At 34.4% G+C, this 16,823-nt stretch overlaps 1 long non-coding RNA gene across 1 annotated transcript in view; it reads right to left on the reverse strand.

Annotated features, from left to right (window-relative positions):
• Positions 1-16,823, reverse strand: part of LOC143253398 (uncharacterized) — a 270,323-nt gene that overhangs the window by 219,753 nt on the left and 33,747 nt on the right. The window contains exon 2 of the long non-coding RNA XR_013029562.1: positions 9,936-10,013. This is a non-coding gene — a long non-coding RNA (uncharacterized LOC143253398). The remainder of the gene's footprint in view (positions 1-9,935; positions 10,014-16,823) is intronic.

Here is a 16,823-nt window from a genome sequence, read left to right on the forward strand (position 1 = left end):
CAAATAAACACCTTTTTTGGAGGGAGGTGTTAAGAACGAAACTAATTTATTGTTATACGCACTTTTAACCTCGAAAATAACGTGAATCGATAAACGAAATCAACACAAGATACTCGAAACAAAAATAAAGAATTTTCTCTTTACATTATAGGTACGGAAATTACGTTTAAAGCTGCAAAAAAAGTCCTTCTATACCAATAGAGATACATATAAACGGCCCGGTATGGCCAGATGGTTAACGCATTCGACTCGAAATATGAGGGTGGCAGGTTCAAATCCCCCTCACACCAAACGTGCTTGCCCTTTCAGCCGTGGGGGCGTTATAATGTGACGGTTAATCCCACTATTCGTTGGTAAAAGAGTAGCCCAAGAGTTGGCGGTGGGTGGTGATGACTAGTTGCCTTCTCTCTAGTCTTGCATTGCTAAAATAGGGACGGCTAGTGTAATTACCCCTCGTGTAGCTTTGTGCGAAATTCAAAAAGAAACAAACAAACATGATGTCCTTCGGAATAAAGACTATTTTACTTTGTTTAAAATAAGATTTGATTAAGTCTCTTGATAATTTCAACTGTTCTAATCGTCTGTTCTTGCTTAATAAAGTTGCCTCACAGACTAAGGCTATTAATTCTAATTCTACTAACCAGTATTTTCTCGTTTTAGCAACGTGAACTTACAAATGTATTGTTGTTCCAGGTGTAGAACGTTCTTCAAGACGATTCTGAGCACGTGCCGACAAAAGTCACCACCCAATCACATTAAGAGACGAAGTTGAGTAGATAATATATAGAACTTTTTTATTTTCCCTCTCGTGTTTCGGACTGTTAAAGAAATGTGATTGTTCTTTCTGAACAGCAGTTGTGGAAGGTGAGTCAATGCTGGATAGTTGTGACATCTGTCAAAATAACAAAGTCAAAGGTTTATCTTGTGAACCAGGTTTTTAAACGTAGTTACTCTGCGTAGAATCATTTGAAATAAGTTAATTGTTAGAGTTTCTCACCACAATTAAAACATCTGAAGAAGTTTCGTTAATATGTGAAAACGAACACGTGGAGCACATATTTTAATCAGTTTAAACATTCGATAATTGCAAGTTATGAACTTAGTTATTTCGACGTTTAGTCCCAAAGAATCGGGTCTTTATCAGATAAACGTTATGGTCAGAAAGACTCGTGGTTTAAAACTCTCTGAAACTTGACTGCCTTTTTTTTTTTTTTAACATGACTTTTACCTGATCATAACTAGGTTCAGAAGGTTTTTCACCAAACATTAACTCAGTACTGTAATGGAATATTTCAAAATATTTAAAAACTGAAAATAGTCTGTGACCTTGATATTAAAGAATAAACAAAACTACAAGGAAATGTTTTCAGTAAATACAACTACCTTTTTAAGTGCATCATTTTAACATAATTAATGCTGTAATTATTGTTGTTGTTTTGTTGTTTTGAATTAAGGCTATCTGTGCTCTGCCCACCACGGGTATCGAAACCCGGTTTTTAGCATTGTAAGTCCGCAGACTATTGTAATTATACTCAAGCAAACGGTGGCTGTTAAAATTTAGATAAATGGGATAACATCTGCTCAATGAATTAAGACTTATAGATAAAAGTAAACAACAAGTTACTATAATAATCCAGATACATTATTCTCAAAGCTCCTTCTGGTGTTAAGCCTTACAATTAGAAGTGGAGAAAACTTTATACTGAAATAATGCATATATATTTTATATCGAAAGCTTTTGTCTGGATTTTCTGTGTTAGACCTTATAGTTAGTGAGTAAACAACAATACACCGGAACAATGCAGATGTATATTATATCAAAAGCTTTTTCTTGATTGTTTTATATTTGATTGTAATTAAAAACAAACTTACACAATGGGCTATTTGTGCTCTCTCTACCCACCACGAGTATCGAAACACGGTCTCTAGCGTCGTAACTCCGCAGACATGTCGCTGTGCTACTGGTAAGCATTTTTCTTTCAAAATCTTAAAATGTAATATATGTATAAATTGCTTGACTTTAGTGATTTGATTATCTTCGAACATTCACGTTTCCCAACTATAACTTTCTTACTTAATACTTGTCTCTAACGGCACTAAAATAATGTTTATAAACTGTCTCCTAAAGCAGGCGTCATTTTCTTAGTTACTATTAAATACACTTTTCGAGGTACATCTCTTTAGCAACTAAAATACGATCTTAGAAATTAAGAATTGAAACTTTATATAATTTAAATCGTGTTTTACATTTATACAGTTCTTTAGCATTCATAAAGCTGAAATGTATCCAACATGTATCGGGTATGTAAAAATATCTTTCAATATATTCCCACCGTTCATTAATGTCCTTTTAATTCAGTTGAGTCAGCAGTAAGTCTACTGACTTATAACGCTAAAATTCGAGATTCAATTCCCCGCGGGTGTACACAACATACAGTTTAACGTAGCTATGCGCTAGAAGAAACGAATCCGTAATCTTATTTCAAATTGAAATTTTGTAATCAATACAATTAAGTAAGTAGAGTTTAGTTTTGTTTCTCATTTTTTTCGAAAACGCATTTCCTCCAGAGGTCGCTATAGATCAAATATTTGAATTATATCCACTGATCTGTTTGTTTTATAACTTATTCAGCTGGAATGTTTACAATTTATATTTCTGTTCGTTTTTTAATAATATCCATATAATTAAATGTATTTAATTACATTCGTGTCGTCTTTTACCGTCTAACCATACAGCTGAAATGTACGTAGTTTCTATGTCATATATCTTTCAATGGAATTGTCTTTAACTTCATACTTTAATACGGACTATTTCAGATTCATTACTTAAGCTTTGTTTTAATTTGTTTAGTTTTGAAGCAAATTCAACGTTAGTAAACTTTTCTCGTATCTCGAAGCGTTTATTATTCGCATAGATCTAGTGTTTTATTTTAATATTGTAAATTACTTCCGAACCATGTTCGTTGGTTCTAATTATTATTAAAGGAAAATTACAATTCCTCTTAACTATTTAGATAAATTTAGAACGTATCACCCCTTTTCCCTGTTTAAAGCACCAGGACTGTGTCGTTTTATTGTTTGTTTTTTATTCTGACTCCACATCAGGGTTCTGAGATTTTGTGGTATAAGATATGATGCTACTTGACACGCTTTGTAATTTAAGCTGTGGTGCGTTATAAGAGCTCTTTACCCCAACATTGTACCCCGCTGGTACAGCGGTATGTCTACTGACTTACAACGCTAAAATCAAGGATTCGATTCCTCTCGGTGAACTCAGCAGATAGCCCGATGTGTCTTTGCTATAAGAAAATACACACATATATATAACCCCCAACAAATATTAATGAAGCCCTCTGTTGTTTTACTTCCATCAAATAACCGGGATGTTTTGGCATTTTATAAGATTGAGCCAAGAGAACAATTAGTTTAAAAGACAGTAAAACATATTGTTTATATATATATATATATTAGAAATAAGTATGCCAAAAATATGTGTACAGTCGTCCAATGGTACTCGAAATTAGTGAGACAAACATAATTCACACTTAATGCTAAAATTTTGATTTAATTATGTTTCTTTTTTGAATTTCGCGCAAAGTTACCCGAGGGCCATCTGTGCTAGCCGTCCCTAATTTTGCAGTGTAAGACTAGAGGGAAGGCAGCTAGTTATCACCACCCACCCTCCACTCTTGGACTACTCATTTACTAACGAATAGGGGGGATTGACCATTATATTATAACGCCCCCAGGGCTGAAAGGGTAAGTATGTTTGGTGTGATCGGGATTTGAACCAGCGACCCTCAGATTACGATTCGAGTGCCTTAACCAATCGGCCATGCCAGGCCTGAAGATATCTCTACCAATTAACATCTTCACTAAAATGTTTACAGAAAAAACAACACGTTTCTGAAATACATCACCTTATTTATTAATAGTGTTGTGACACACATTATTATGTTTACTGACAATGTTGTGAAACATTACTTTCTTTATTAATAGTGTTGTGACATACATAATTATGTTTACTGACAATGTTGTGAAACATTACTTTCTTTATTAATAGTGTTGTGACATACATACTTATGTTTACTGACAGTGTTGTGAAACCTCATTTTCTTCATTAATAATGTTGTGAGATACATAATTATGTTTACTGACAGTGTTGCCAAACATCGCTTTCTTTATTAAGTGTGTTGTAAAATACATCATTATGTTTACTGACAGTGTTATGAAACATTACTTTCTTTATCAATAGTGTTGTGACATACATAATTATGTTTACTGACAATGTTGTGAAACATTACTTTCTTTATTAATAGTGTTGTGACATACATAATTATGTTTACTGACAATGTTGTGAAACATTACTTTCTTTATTAATAGTGTTGTGACATACATACTTATGTTTACTGACAGTGTTGTGAAACCTCATTTTCTTCATTAATAATGTTGTGAGATACATAATTATGTTTACTGACAGTGTTGCCAAACATCGCTTTCTTTATTAAGTGTGTTGTAAAATACATCATTATGTTTACTGACAGTGTTATGAAACATTACTTTCTTTATCAATAGTGTTGTGACATACATAATTATGTTTACTGACAGTGTTGTGAAACATAACTTTTTTTATTAATATTGTTGTGACATACATAATTATGTTTACTGACAGTGTTGTGAAACATAACTTTTTTTATTAATATTGTTGTGACATACATAATTATGTTTTCTGACAGTGTTGTGAAACATCATTATGTTTACTGACGGTGTTGTGAAACATCATTATGTGTTCTAACAGTGTTGTGAAACATCATTATGTTTTCTGACAGTGTTGCGAAACATCATTATGTTTACTGACAGTGTTGTGAAACATCATTATGTTTACTGACAGTTTTGTGAAACATCACTTTCTTTATTAATATTGTTGTGAGATACATAATTATGTTTAACCTTACGTGCAACTAAACTTGTTATAAAGATTCTTATCGTGAGTTCAAGAAAATATGAAACATTTAAGTTCATAAACTTCCAATTTTATTCCCGTCTATTATTATTTATACAGTTATTTTATTTAGATTATCGAAACCGTAAATTCTGGAGAAAGATACTGGACGTTTGTCATCAGCCATAGACGTAATATAAATGAAACCTTACTCGTGGCTGAATCATTCCCTTAAGCCTATTTCCGTAGCATTTTGAATAAAATTTCTTTCATATTTTTCTATATAATTCATTGAAACTCGGTTATCATTTTTACTTTATATCAATAGTTATTAATATTCTTTATTAATTTGTAATAAGAAAAAGAAAACGATTTTAATGGTAGAATAAAGAAATAAAAAGGACACAAAGTGATAAAGGCTTTACAATAATAATACAGCTACAAAATTTCGACAATTCTTGCTAAAATACAACCGTTAATACATAGGGATCATAGATAAAAGTCACTATTGTATCGTGATGGTAAATGTAAGAAGAGTAAAAACTGTTTCTTGGGAATGTTCGTTAGAGCTTTCGCATCTGTTTGTGGCTCGAATGGGTTTTCTGGTTAAAGAGCAGTAAAGTGCGCTCTAGGAACGTAGTTAAACTGCTGGCAGCAAACTAACATTTTCTTTAGAGTAATATCAATAAACTATCTCCGGGCACTTAAGATGAGCAGGGTGATTCATGGAACAATTTAACACACTCTTTCCCTACTGGAGTAGATTATACTTAGCATTTCTCAGTCTTTCAGTGCCTTCGTAGTTGCGCGTCACCTTCTGTTTTGTTTCTATTCATGTTAAGCATGCTTAACTTTTTCATGGTAATTTGTGTCAGATATTTGTAAGGTCTGGCAAGAGTCTTAGGAAGAGCGAAAATTAGCAGTGTCCTTATTCACGAATAAGACATTATTCTGAATCTAAACAACTTTAGTGTGTGTAATTTGTTGAAAAAGGTTAGTCACTTCTTGCTAGTGAAGGGAATGAATATTTGTAGGAAAACATAAATTTCTCGGAAACTTACTGTATTCATGTGTCAATAAGTAGATGTTTGTACGGCACGTGCTCTTCCATAGTTGCTTCTCTTGTTACTAACAAGTGTTAACTGCGTCGTTTTATGTTGTAATATACCTGGCTCTGTCGTCGAACTGCACACATAGTTATCTTCATAACATATGACCTGAACCTAATGAATCCCGAATTATTCATTATGAAGAGATTATTAGCCGACTAAACACTGAACATATGTGTCGTTAGATTCTTTACGTTCTTAAAAAAAATCACTTTTTTCCAACATTCCTTCGTGTAACTTTCTCATGGATGAATCAATTCGCGTGATGAGGGAATTTTTACGCCATGTTAACACTAGCGTTGTTAAAAATTGCAAATATTTCGATTGTAAAAGCATGTGACATTTTTAAATATTTAATTTTTAATGTCGGTTTTTTAGCACTATTGCCACAGTTCTGAACTACAGCGTGCTGAGCGACATGACACACTGCCCTCAACTACAGCGTGCTGAGCGACACGAGACACTGCCCTGAACTATAGTATGCTGAGTGACTTTGTGATAAATAACATCAATTTCTTGGGGTTAAAAATCGTCATTAAGTTAATAATTTTAATTTGTATCTAGCTAGTGAAATAATGTCACATCCAAGCACGAATTTCCACGTGTCGACGTATAATTAACACAACCGGTTTAGACGGGGTATAATCAAACGGATTCGACTTGAACCGTTTGTTTGAATCATAGTGTAATTATAAAAGTGCACATAAGACGAGGTAGAAATGCCATACTGACGATTAATACTGTGAACCTTGCTGGAAGCTCTTCCTTTAGCGAGGTTTCACAGTGTGTATATATATATGCAGTGTGTGAAGTCTAACAAACTGTTTTTTTCTGTGTTCGAGTTTATAATATTTAGTTAGCTTCGATGCACGACGCGAAGTGTTGGCCTTGTATACGAGTCCTGTATTCCGGAATTGGCGACGTCACAATACGTTCATTGCACTATAATAGGCTATGGGTGTGTAATAAGTATAACAGTCAGCAGGTGGTAAAAGAAGCATTTTAGGATAATAAAAAAGCATAAGAATATTAAATATATTTTAATTAGCTGAGAAGAAAATTCTCTGTAACAGTTGTTAAGTAGACAACGTGATAGTTATGTTAACTTTAACATTTAAATACAAATATGTGCACCAAAACACTCTACGTAGGGTCAGTATTTAATTGTGGTTGTTTTTCGGTTTTGAATTTCAGCCAATTAGTTTAAAATAAAAGGGCAAAAAAATGCAATCAAGGTATAGGATACAGTGTAGAAAAGATAAAATGTATTTTAACAAAAGAGGAAGGGTGTGCATGTGATATTTGATGGAAGTAAATAACAGAGGGCTTCATTAATATTTGTTGGGGGTTGTATATGCGTATTTTCTTATAGCAAAGCCACGTCAGGCTATCTGCTGAGTCCACCGAGGAGAATCGAATTCCTCATTTTAGCGTTGTAAATCTGTAGACTTACTGCTGTACCAGCGGGGGACAAAAGGGGAAGAAATTCCCACGTAAGTGTCGTAGTAAAGTTGAAGTAAACGCTAATTTTTTATTTGCAAAAAAAAATTATTATGAATTAGAATCAATATAGATCATTCAGAAACAAAATTTATTACCACACTGGACTGATATAAAAGAAGTTTAAATTATCTTTTTGTTGTTATAATTTATATTTTAAAACGTTTTTATTATTATCGATTTCACCAGAATAACGAGAAGCCATTTATTAATACAATAATTATAAATGATTGGGAGTTATAACAAAATACACTTTTATGAATTATTTAAAGGCCACGGCATGGCCAGGTGGTTAAGGCACTCGGCTCGTAATCTGAGGGTTGCGGGTTCGAATTTCCGTCACACCAAACATGCTCGCCCTTTCGACCGTGGGAACGTTATAATGTGACGGTCAATCCCACTATTCTTTGGTAAAAGAGTACTCCACGTGTTGGCGGTGGATGGTGATGACTAGCTGCCTTCCCTCTCGTCTTACACTGTTAAACTAGGGACGACTAGCGCAGATAGTCCTCGTGTAGCTTTGCGCGAAATTTAAACCAAATCAGATAATTTGATTTTCTGAAGTTTACAGCTTTTTTTGAATGATTTGTAGAGCTATTAAACTTTTTTAAAACAACGTCGAAAACTTATATGATCAAGTCTTTAGAGTGTTTATCGGAACTTGAAGTGTTTTATTATGACTTAAGATAAGGCTTAAGAATTAACATTCTGCTTTTTTTTTAATGCACGAGCCTTATGGAAAAAAAAGATTTGCTGATGGAAATAGTAGACAAAAGAAAAAAAAAGGTTCTCCGGATTTTTTTTATTTGTTGAGTTTCTAAAGAACCCTGTTATGCAACTTTTTGACAATAGCTTTACAAAACAGTCTGTTGAACGTGTATACAGTTGACTTAGATATATATATATTTATATATGGCATGCTTGAGTTACGTCACACACGACATTCTAAGGGCTAAAGCACGTATGTAATTAAGTTTATCTTGGCTGAACATTTTAATGAATGAAGTTGGAAATCTTCATCAACTGCTACTAGATGGCTCTTTTTACTTACTGCTACTGTTCAAGAGATTTGTTTTAATTGTTGTTAAGCCAAAAGAGTTATACAATGCGCTTATCTGCAAAATTTTAGTGTCGCAATCCTACAGACCTGCCACTGAACAACTGGAAGGGTGGCATTATATAAGTGTTCTTTTTCATTTGTTTTATACATTGTTTGAGAATTCCTGAATAATATCTCACCTTTTTTGTTACTTTTCAGTCGGGTTAATCTGTATACATCTGGACAAGCGTGACTCCTCTGGTGAAATACTGTTGTCAAAAGTTTGACATATCTCTATCCCAGTTTAAAAATAGTTACTCGAGATTTTGATAAGGTCACAATGACTGGGTCTGTTTGTTTGTTTTTCTGATAACTTTTATATACTTTTTTGTCATTTGTATCTCTCAAATGTAATCGTGCAACATAATTAAATCTAACTTCCACACCAATTCTGATTCGTTTCCAACTGTGATGCAAAAAGACAAAGCGTATCGTTTTATGAAAGTAATTGTTATTCAGTGCTTGCTTACACTAAAACCTGGCTTGCCGGCAGGTCAGAAAACGAATTGCTCAACCGATGACGTTTATCCTAAGGGATTTTACGTAATAGAAGGTTTTATTACCGGATTTCCCTGTCCCTGCTGAAGATATTATTGATTCTGTAAAGAATGTGAAATTGTGATAACGACGCATAAAATTTTAAAACTCACACTGTGAAACAGAAAGGAGTTAAGAGGAGTCCTAACTTCCGCTATAACACTGGGAGTTTAGCTTTTAATCCATTGGTCAGTTATTTCGTTTTCGAAATCTACTCGAGTCTATGTATCCCTTGAATTGAACAATTCAACATTATGTGTTTACCAATGACTTAGGAAGATTATGGATGGAACAAAGGGATATTAGAAATTGAGGACTAGTGAAGAATTTAAAACCAGAATACGATTTCATTGTATTAAAATACAAACATTAAATTACAGGGAAAAAATAGAGACAGAGCGAACGAGAAGTTGAGTTTGATATTATATTCTGGGAATAGGAATTAAAGAGTCATTTATGGAGGGGGGTTAAAGAGACTGACCTTGTTTGCGCCCTCGATTCAGCTGGGGTCTTTATGCTATAACGTAATTTAACATTTGTGTTAATTCGGCCTGTTTTAAAATATGTTCCAGATACTGCCACTGGGTACTCCGAGCATAATAGGGAACAACCGCTCCTGTTGGCCCCTAACAAGTGGTGCCCCTGGATAGGAACAGCAAGAAATCAAAATATGGGTAAGGGAGAAGTTATTGGTTTCAGAGGCCTACTTTTTCTTCTTATTTGTTATTTATCGCAAAACTACACCTACCTATGTTCAGCCCTCCGGGGTGAATGTAACCTACGATTTTAGCGTTGTTAGTCAGCAAGTGTATCTCTGACGGGCCACCTGAGAAAAGAAAGCGAGCGTAAAAAAAAACACATCACTATGAATCTTGTGATATCAAAATAATTTTTTCTTTAGGATAGAAACTGATAAAAACAACAAAAGTATTCACAAAAACAATCTAGATTTGAAGGTAAGATAGTGAAAGAAAAAAAGTGATTTCAGTTACCAATATAATCTTATTACAACTACATTGTGGAATATGTTTGTCTGTTGTTAAGCTCAAGCTATACTATGGGCTACCTGTACTATGCCTACCGCGGATATAGAAACCCTATTTTTAGTGTAGTAAGCCCTCAGACTTATCGCTAAACCATATGGCAGTTAAATGAAACATTGGGTATGAGAAGATGGGAGTTCGATTCGTAATCTGATGGTCGCAGGTTCAAATCCCCGTCACATCAAATATGTTCACCCTTTCAGCTGTGGGGGCATTATAATGTCACCGTTAATCCCACTATTCACTGGTAAAAGAGAGTAGCACAAGAGTTAGCAGTGGGTGGTGATGACTAGCTGTATTCCCTCTGGTCTTATACTGCTAAATTATGGACGGCTAGCGTAGATTGCCCTCGTGTAGCTTTGCGCGAAATTAAAAACAACCAAACCAAATGATTTAGTTACTTAACAAAGTGGTAGCTAGTATTGTCATTCTTCATTGAGGGTCTTTGTAGAAATTCACGGAGTTAAAATTACCTGTGCTGTGTCATTCGCGAGAGTCGAACCCAAAATTTAATTGTTATAAGCTGTGTAACTTATCATTCAACTATGCATCAGAAGAAAGATTAAAATTACTATATCTCGGATTTGCAGTTCGTATTCGTGTTTTTTCTGTTGTTTTTTTTGGGGGGATTTTATGAATATTACTCACTCAACATTACATTATCGGCTTGTTTAATCATATGAAAATAGCGACAGCAGACAAATTGTAGAAAACAAGTCCCACTGTGTGACTTAAACTAAGATTATAAACTTAAATTCTGACCTTCATATTAAATACATGTATTTAGAAGCTGATGCATTTTTATGCCAGACGTAGCGGTCTTGTGGTTATGACCCTCGACTCGTAGTACAAGAAGTTTTGAGTGCCGTCTTCGAACATACTTGCTTTACCAATCATGGGATCGTTATAATATGACGATCGATTCCAATTTTCAACGCTAAAAAATACGCTAAAAGTCCATTACAAAGAACGAATAACCTCGCGACTAGTTTTGTGCAAATGTTCTCTCCGTAAATTTATACAAGGAAATCCATTAATTACTTTGATTTTATTCTTATATGTATTAGTTGTTCCGATCGGTGTGATTTATTTTTAGTTTTTTTACCACAAGTCAAAGACTTTTTGGACCGAAATCACTAAATTTAAAAAAGTAAAACCTTTTTTTTTAAAGTATGATCTTTCACGGATTACACCATAATTCAAATTTAGCATGCGCACCACAGATGTTTAGAAAAATTTTGTCTTCGAGTTGTACTGATATCTTGTTAAAATTTTATTGATACCACGAAATTGGCAAAGAAACTAAAATGGGCGAAGGAAACACAGAACTACAACGATTTGCTGTTTGTTTTTATAATCTAGTAATAGAATCTAATTGACGTTATATTACAATAATAAATTTATAATTGTTCAATTTTTAAAGAATTAAAAAACATGACAAATATGCTTAAAATTCGAATAAAAATAAACCAGAAAATAAATAATGTCCAATAAACTGTTTCATTTAATTAATGAACAAGAGGTTTTAATTTTATTGTTATAGTGGATTCTGAAGTTGAGCTTGTCGCGCCACCTATATTTGGGAAGGCTTTAGCACAACATAGAGTTATCTTTCTAAACACTTTACCAAGAAAATATATTGTTAAGCTAGTTATTTTGTACCAAAAGCAAGCTCTCTACAACCCTAAAATTTGTAGTAGAAATCCCGTTAACTGAAGATGTTATTGTTGTTTTTTCCTACACACTTATTCTGTTCATTCTAGATTTAAAACTAGAGATTTGCAAAAAGTAAGTCTTCAGATCTATCTGTTGTGTCCACAGCGGAGAATCGAGCCTCGGATCATAGCTTTATAAGCACAAAGACTTACCACTATCACACTGGGAGTCAAATCTATCTTTTGTCTCCCGCAAGCCAGTGTCCAATTTTGGTTTGAATTTCACGCATAGCTACACAAGGGTTATCTATGCTAGAAGTCCCTAATTTAGCAGTAAAAGATAACAGGGAAAGCAGCTGATTATCACTACCCACAGCCAACTGTTAAATTACTCTTTTACCAAGAAATAGTGGAAATAGCTGTTATATTTTTAACGCCCTCACGACCGAAAGAGGAAGCATACTTGGTAGGACGGGGATTTGAATCCATGACCCTCAGTCTGAGAGTCGAGCCTATTAATCACCTGGCCATGCTAGGCCCTAATTACCCAACATTTGTCAGTCGGGTTTAACAACGGGAAACAAAATATTCCCTTGTACGTTATACATATATATGTTTATTGTAATACTTTCTAAAACTTGGTTTACACGACAGCTATATAAGCATTAAAAACCACTAAGCCTAAAAATTGTGATAAAACATTTCAAATTCAAATGTTTTTGTTTACTGGGTTCCTTTTAACTTCTCTATTTCAACATCAGAATTATAGACGTGTAAAAATAGCATCTACTCTTTGACCCCACAAATCACTTATTGTGCAAGGAAGAATCTATTGTCTCTCATTGTCCAGTCTATCTAAAGAGTTTTGGTTATTATACGAAAGGCTTCTTGGACAATGATCCATGGGAGACAAGAGATAGGTCTGAAGAGCTATTTTTACACAATTATGATTTTGAATCCAAATTGAGAAAATTACGAGAAAAGTGATAAAAAAGACAAAAACCTTGATAAACGTAATCCTAGTCACACATTTCGGGCCAATTAATTTGTTAATGCTTTGCCGGCTTTCGATAGGGCTTTTGGTAGGGCGCAATGCTGCCAAACATACTCGCACTTTCTGCCGTGGGAGCGTTATTATGTAAAGATCAATCCCACTATTCGTTGGGAAAAGAGTAGCCCAAGAGATGACGGTTGGTGGTGATGACTAGCTACCTTTTCTCTAGTCTAACACTAATTAATCAGGGATGTGTAACGAGGATAGCCCTCGTGTAACTTTGCGCGAAATTCAAAACAAACTAAAAGCAACTTTCAGAACTTTTATAGATTAGCAGACACGAATTAGCGTCACCCTTATTTGAAAATTACATTAGAAAAAAAACAAAACACCAGCCTTTAAAAGCAGTGAGTACTGTGTATTTCCAAAGGCAGAATATTTTAAAATGTTTATTCGAAAACGATAAGATAACATAAAAATACAACTGCGATTAACATTAAAACACAATAAAAACCATAGAGTTATCGCAAATTTCGAGAAGAACGTTCAGTGACATTTGACTGTAATAAGCTTATGTTTTCTCTTACATGGTTTAAAACATTTATTTCTTTATCGCATTGTAAAACTTGTATCGAGTTAAAGCATGAAGTAGATTCAAATAAGCGGACTCAAAACAAAACGAGTACAATATATATATATATATTGATTTCTAGTACAAGTGTATCTCACATGAGTTATGTGATTTCATAGCTATTGATTAGCCTCGTTACAATATAAAATAGTTTCCTTTTGGTAAAATAAGCAGTTCAATTTCTTATGTTACTGTTATCGTTTTCTTGGATGGTGAAATCAAAGAAGAAGAAAAAAAACAGAGAGAGAGAAACTTTGATCAATGAATCTATATCTTTTACATTTTCTATTCAACTAGGACAGGACGTGTATTTCAATAGGGCTAGTTCTGATTTATTCCCGAAGTTAAATAGCATTCTGCGAGCGGCATAGTACTGTAACATTATAAGTTATTGTGCAATAAACGGTGTGTCGGGCTACAGTCATGTGAACAGCCAATCAAATGGGCTTTCCATAAATCTATATTACTCAAGCATTATTACGCCTATAGTCACGTGATTGCTTGTCGAACTTACGAAGGCAAGTAGAATGAAGATGCCAGTAACCCACCCGTGACAAAAGGAATAAATTCACGTCATCAATGATAAAGTGGAGAAATTAGAGAAAGACTGGTTGATGTTTGTTGCTCACACATCCTTATGAGATGTTTTTATATGCGAGATATATTCATATTGTTGTATCTTATCATGGCAGATGGGTTTTACCGGGTTCGACAAGTTTGTAAAACATAATTTTAGGATGAGGGGAGTAGGGATATCTTGTTATGGCAGATGGGTTTTACAGGGTACGACAAGTTTGTAAAACAATATTTTAAGGGGAGGGGTGTAGGGATATTTTGTTATGGCAGGTGGGTTTTACAGGGTTGGACGAGTTTGGAAAATAATATTTTAGGGGGAAGGGTGTAGGGATATCTTGTTATGGAAAATGGGTTTTACAGGGTTCGACAAATTTGGAAATCAATTTATGAGGGGGAGAGGTGTATTTAGTTACATTTGATCTAGATGAGTAAAGTTTTAATATATTAGTTTAACTCTACACGAAATTATGAGGTTTCTCGGAGCAGTCCTTCGCTTGGAAAGTTCTACAATGTTACTGTGGTAAGAAATTCCATAATCAGTTGCAAGATGGGGTCACACAACAATTTTTGAACGAGATCAAACCTTAAGACATATGTATGTTTCTTTAGTAGCATTTCCACCCTCTAGTTCCATTTTCAAATCCATAAAAATCTAACTTCTGCACGCTTTCATCTGAGAACTTTCTGGAAATTCCCCGAACTTTGTTCCATATCATTACCTTTGAAGTAGAATACTATAAACGATTTTTCTGTTTTTACTTCTCTTTAAGTAACTTATTTGAACTCTAGGTTGTAATGTCTTCCTCGTGGCCAATCAAAGATAAGTTTTTCGAAACTCTGATTTTATACCAAAAAAAAAAAATTCTTAAAGCTCCACTACACTAAGTAAAGCTTTATTTTGAAGCACATCAAAGCCGGGGCTACTGGCATGAAAGATTCGAAGCAGAAGTTACTGTGGTTCTGACTTCGAAAGTTGCTAACCCTCACATTCTACACTGAAAACTACCCCGAATCACAATGTCAATATTCTCAATACAGGCAGCCACTTAAAGACGTGAACACAGCGTATCCTAATGACTGCAAATGCATATTTTTTAACAGAGCAGCATCAGTTACCTTAAACTTACTATATGATTCAAAACGTTCTTTTTAAATGTTGCATACGTGGAATATCTCAACCCTCGTTTGAAATTTATTTATTATCGTCAGTTAACACTGAACAAATCGATATTAAAGCTAGAGAACGTCAGATTTTCCTACAAGGATTTGAAATTTCTTGTTTCCATAACCAGGAACCAAACCCTTGATTGTAATGTTGTAAGACCGTAAGCATACAATTTATCTACCGGGAGAGTGTTAGAGTTTGTTTTTTCCTAAGGAAAGGTGTTTGCTTTATTGAAATTAAAGCCACGTTGCACTAACTGCTGTATCCATCACTGGGAATCGAACCCCTGAGTTTAGCACTGTATCACCGTAATTCACTTCTATTCCACCAGTGGGGGAGGAGTGTTTGTTTGAAATATACCACATTGGTTTAACTCCTGTGTCCATCACAGGGAATCGAGCCTCAGAGTTGAGAGTTGAGATCAAAGCATGTTTAAAATATTCAACCCTACGCATGTCTGTCCACTTCAAGAGTGAGGCGTGACTTTTACGCAAATTAAGCACTTTTAATAATGCTAACAAAATATATAACACAACAGGATAATTTTTATATATAATACTGTTCACAGAAATCCTTCTATTTTTGACGTTTTTTATTCTTCTTTGAAGAATGTACTTTGTCCGACAACGAGTGGTAAACGGTATTCTGGCAGAGAATCTTTGGAATAATTTAAGAATACAAAAACTGGATTTGTAAGATATAGGTGTTACAGTTTTTACCTTTTAACTTACAATCGCATAAAAATTTCGCGACTCGGTGTTTGAGAAGAACTTCAAACATTTTATTTAAATATTGACGAAACATTGGACTCTATACATTTCTTCTGAAGATGTGTGGCACTGTTGCATAAAACGAGCCTGGCATGGCCAGGTGGTTAAGGCGCTCAAATCGTAATCCGAGGATCGCGGGCTCGAATTACCGTCACATCAAACATGCTCGCCTTTTCAGCCGTGGGGGCGCTATAAAGTGACGATCAGTCCCACTATTCGTTGGTAAAAGAGTAGCCCGAGAGTTGGCGGTGGATGGTGATGACTAGTTGCCTTCCCTCTAGTCTTACACTGCTAAATTAGGGACGGCTAGCGCAGATAGCCCTCGTGTAGCTTTGCATGGAATTCAAAACAAACCAAACCAATCGCATAAAAAGTTAATAATAAAGACAATAATAAATAAATAAATTTTGAACAAAAATAATAATAAAACTTCGATTGAATTTGAAAATTTGTCATTACACACCTACATAGCTTGATTTTAAGTGTAATTATAACAAAATTCGAAAGATATGTTTTAGTTTGCTTCAAAAGTTGTCATAGCAGCTTATCAAGCAAGATCTTATACCAGATGTTCAACCTGACGATACCAAATGAATTTCAAAAGTTGTTAAACCAGATCATACCACTTGGATCTCAATAGTTGTTAAACCAGATCATGCCAGTTGGATCTCAATAGTTGTTAAACCTTGTCCTATCAGATGGATCTCAAAAATTGTTAAATATCTTGAAAGCTGGACCTTAAACAAGAACAAACCAGCTCGACTTTGAAAGATAAGCCAGATCCTGTTAGTTGTATTTAAAA

The sequence above is a fragment of the Tachypleus tridentatus genome, chromosome 6 (genome assembly GCF_004210375.1).
Source record: "Tachypleus tridentatus isolate NWPU-2018 chromosome 6, ASM421037v1, whole genome shotgun sequence".
NCBI classification, from domain to species: Eukaryota; Metazoa; Arthropoda; class Merostomata; order Xiphosura; family Limulidae; genus Tachypleus; species Tachypleus tridentatus.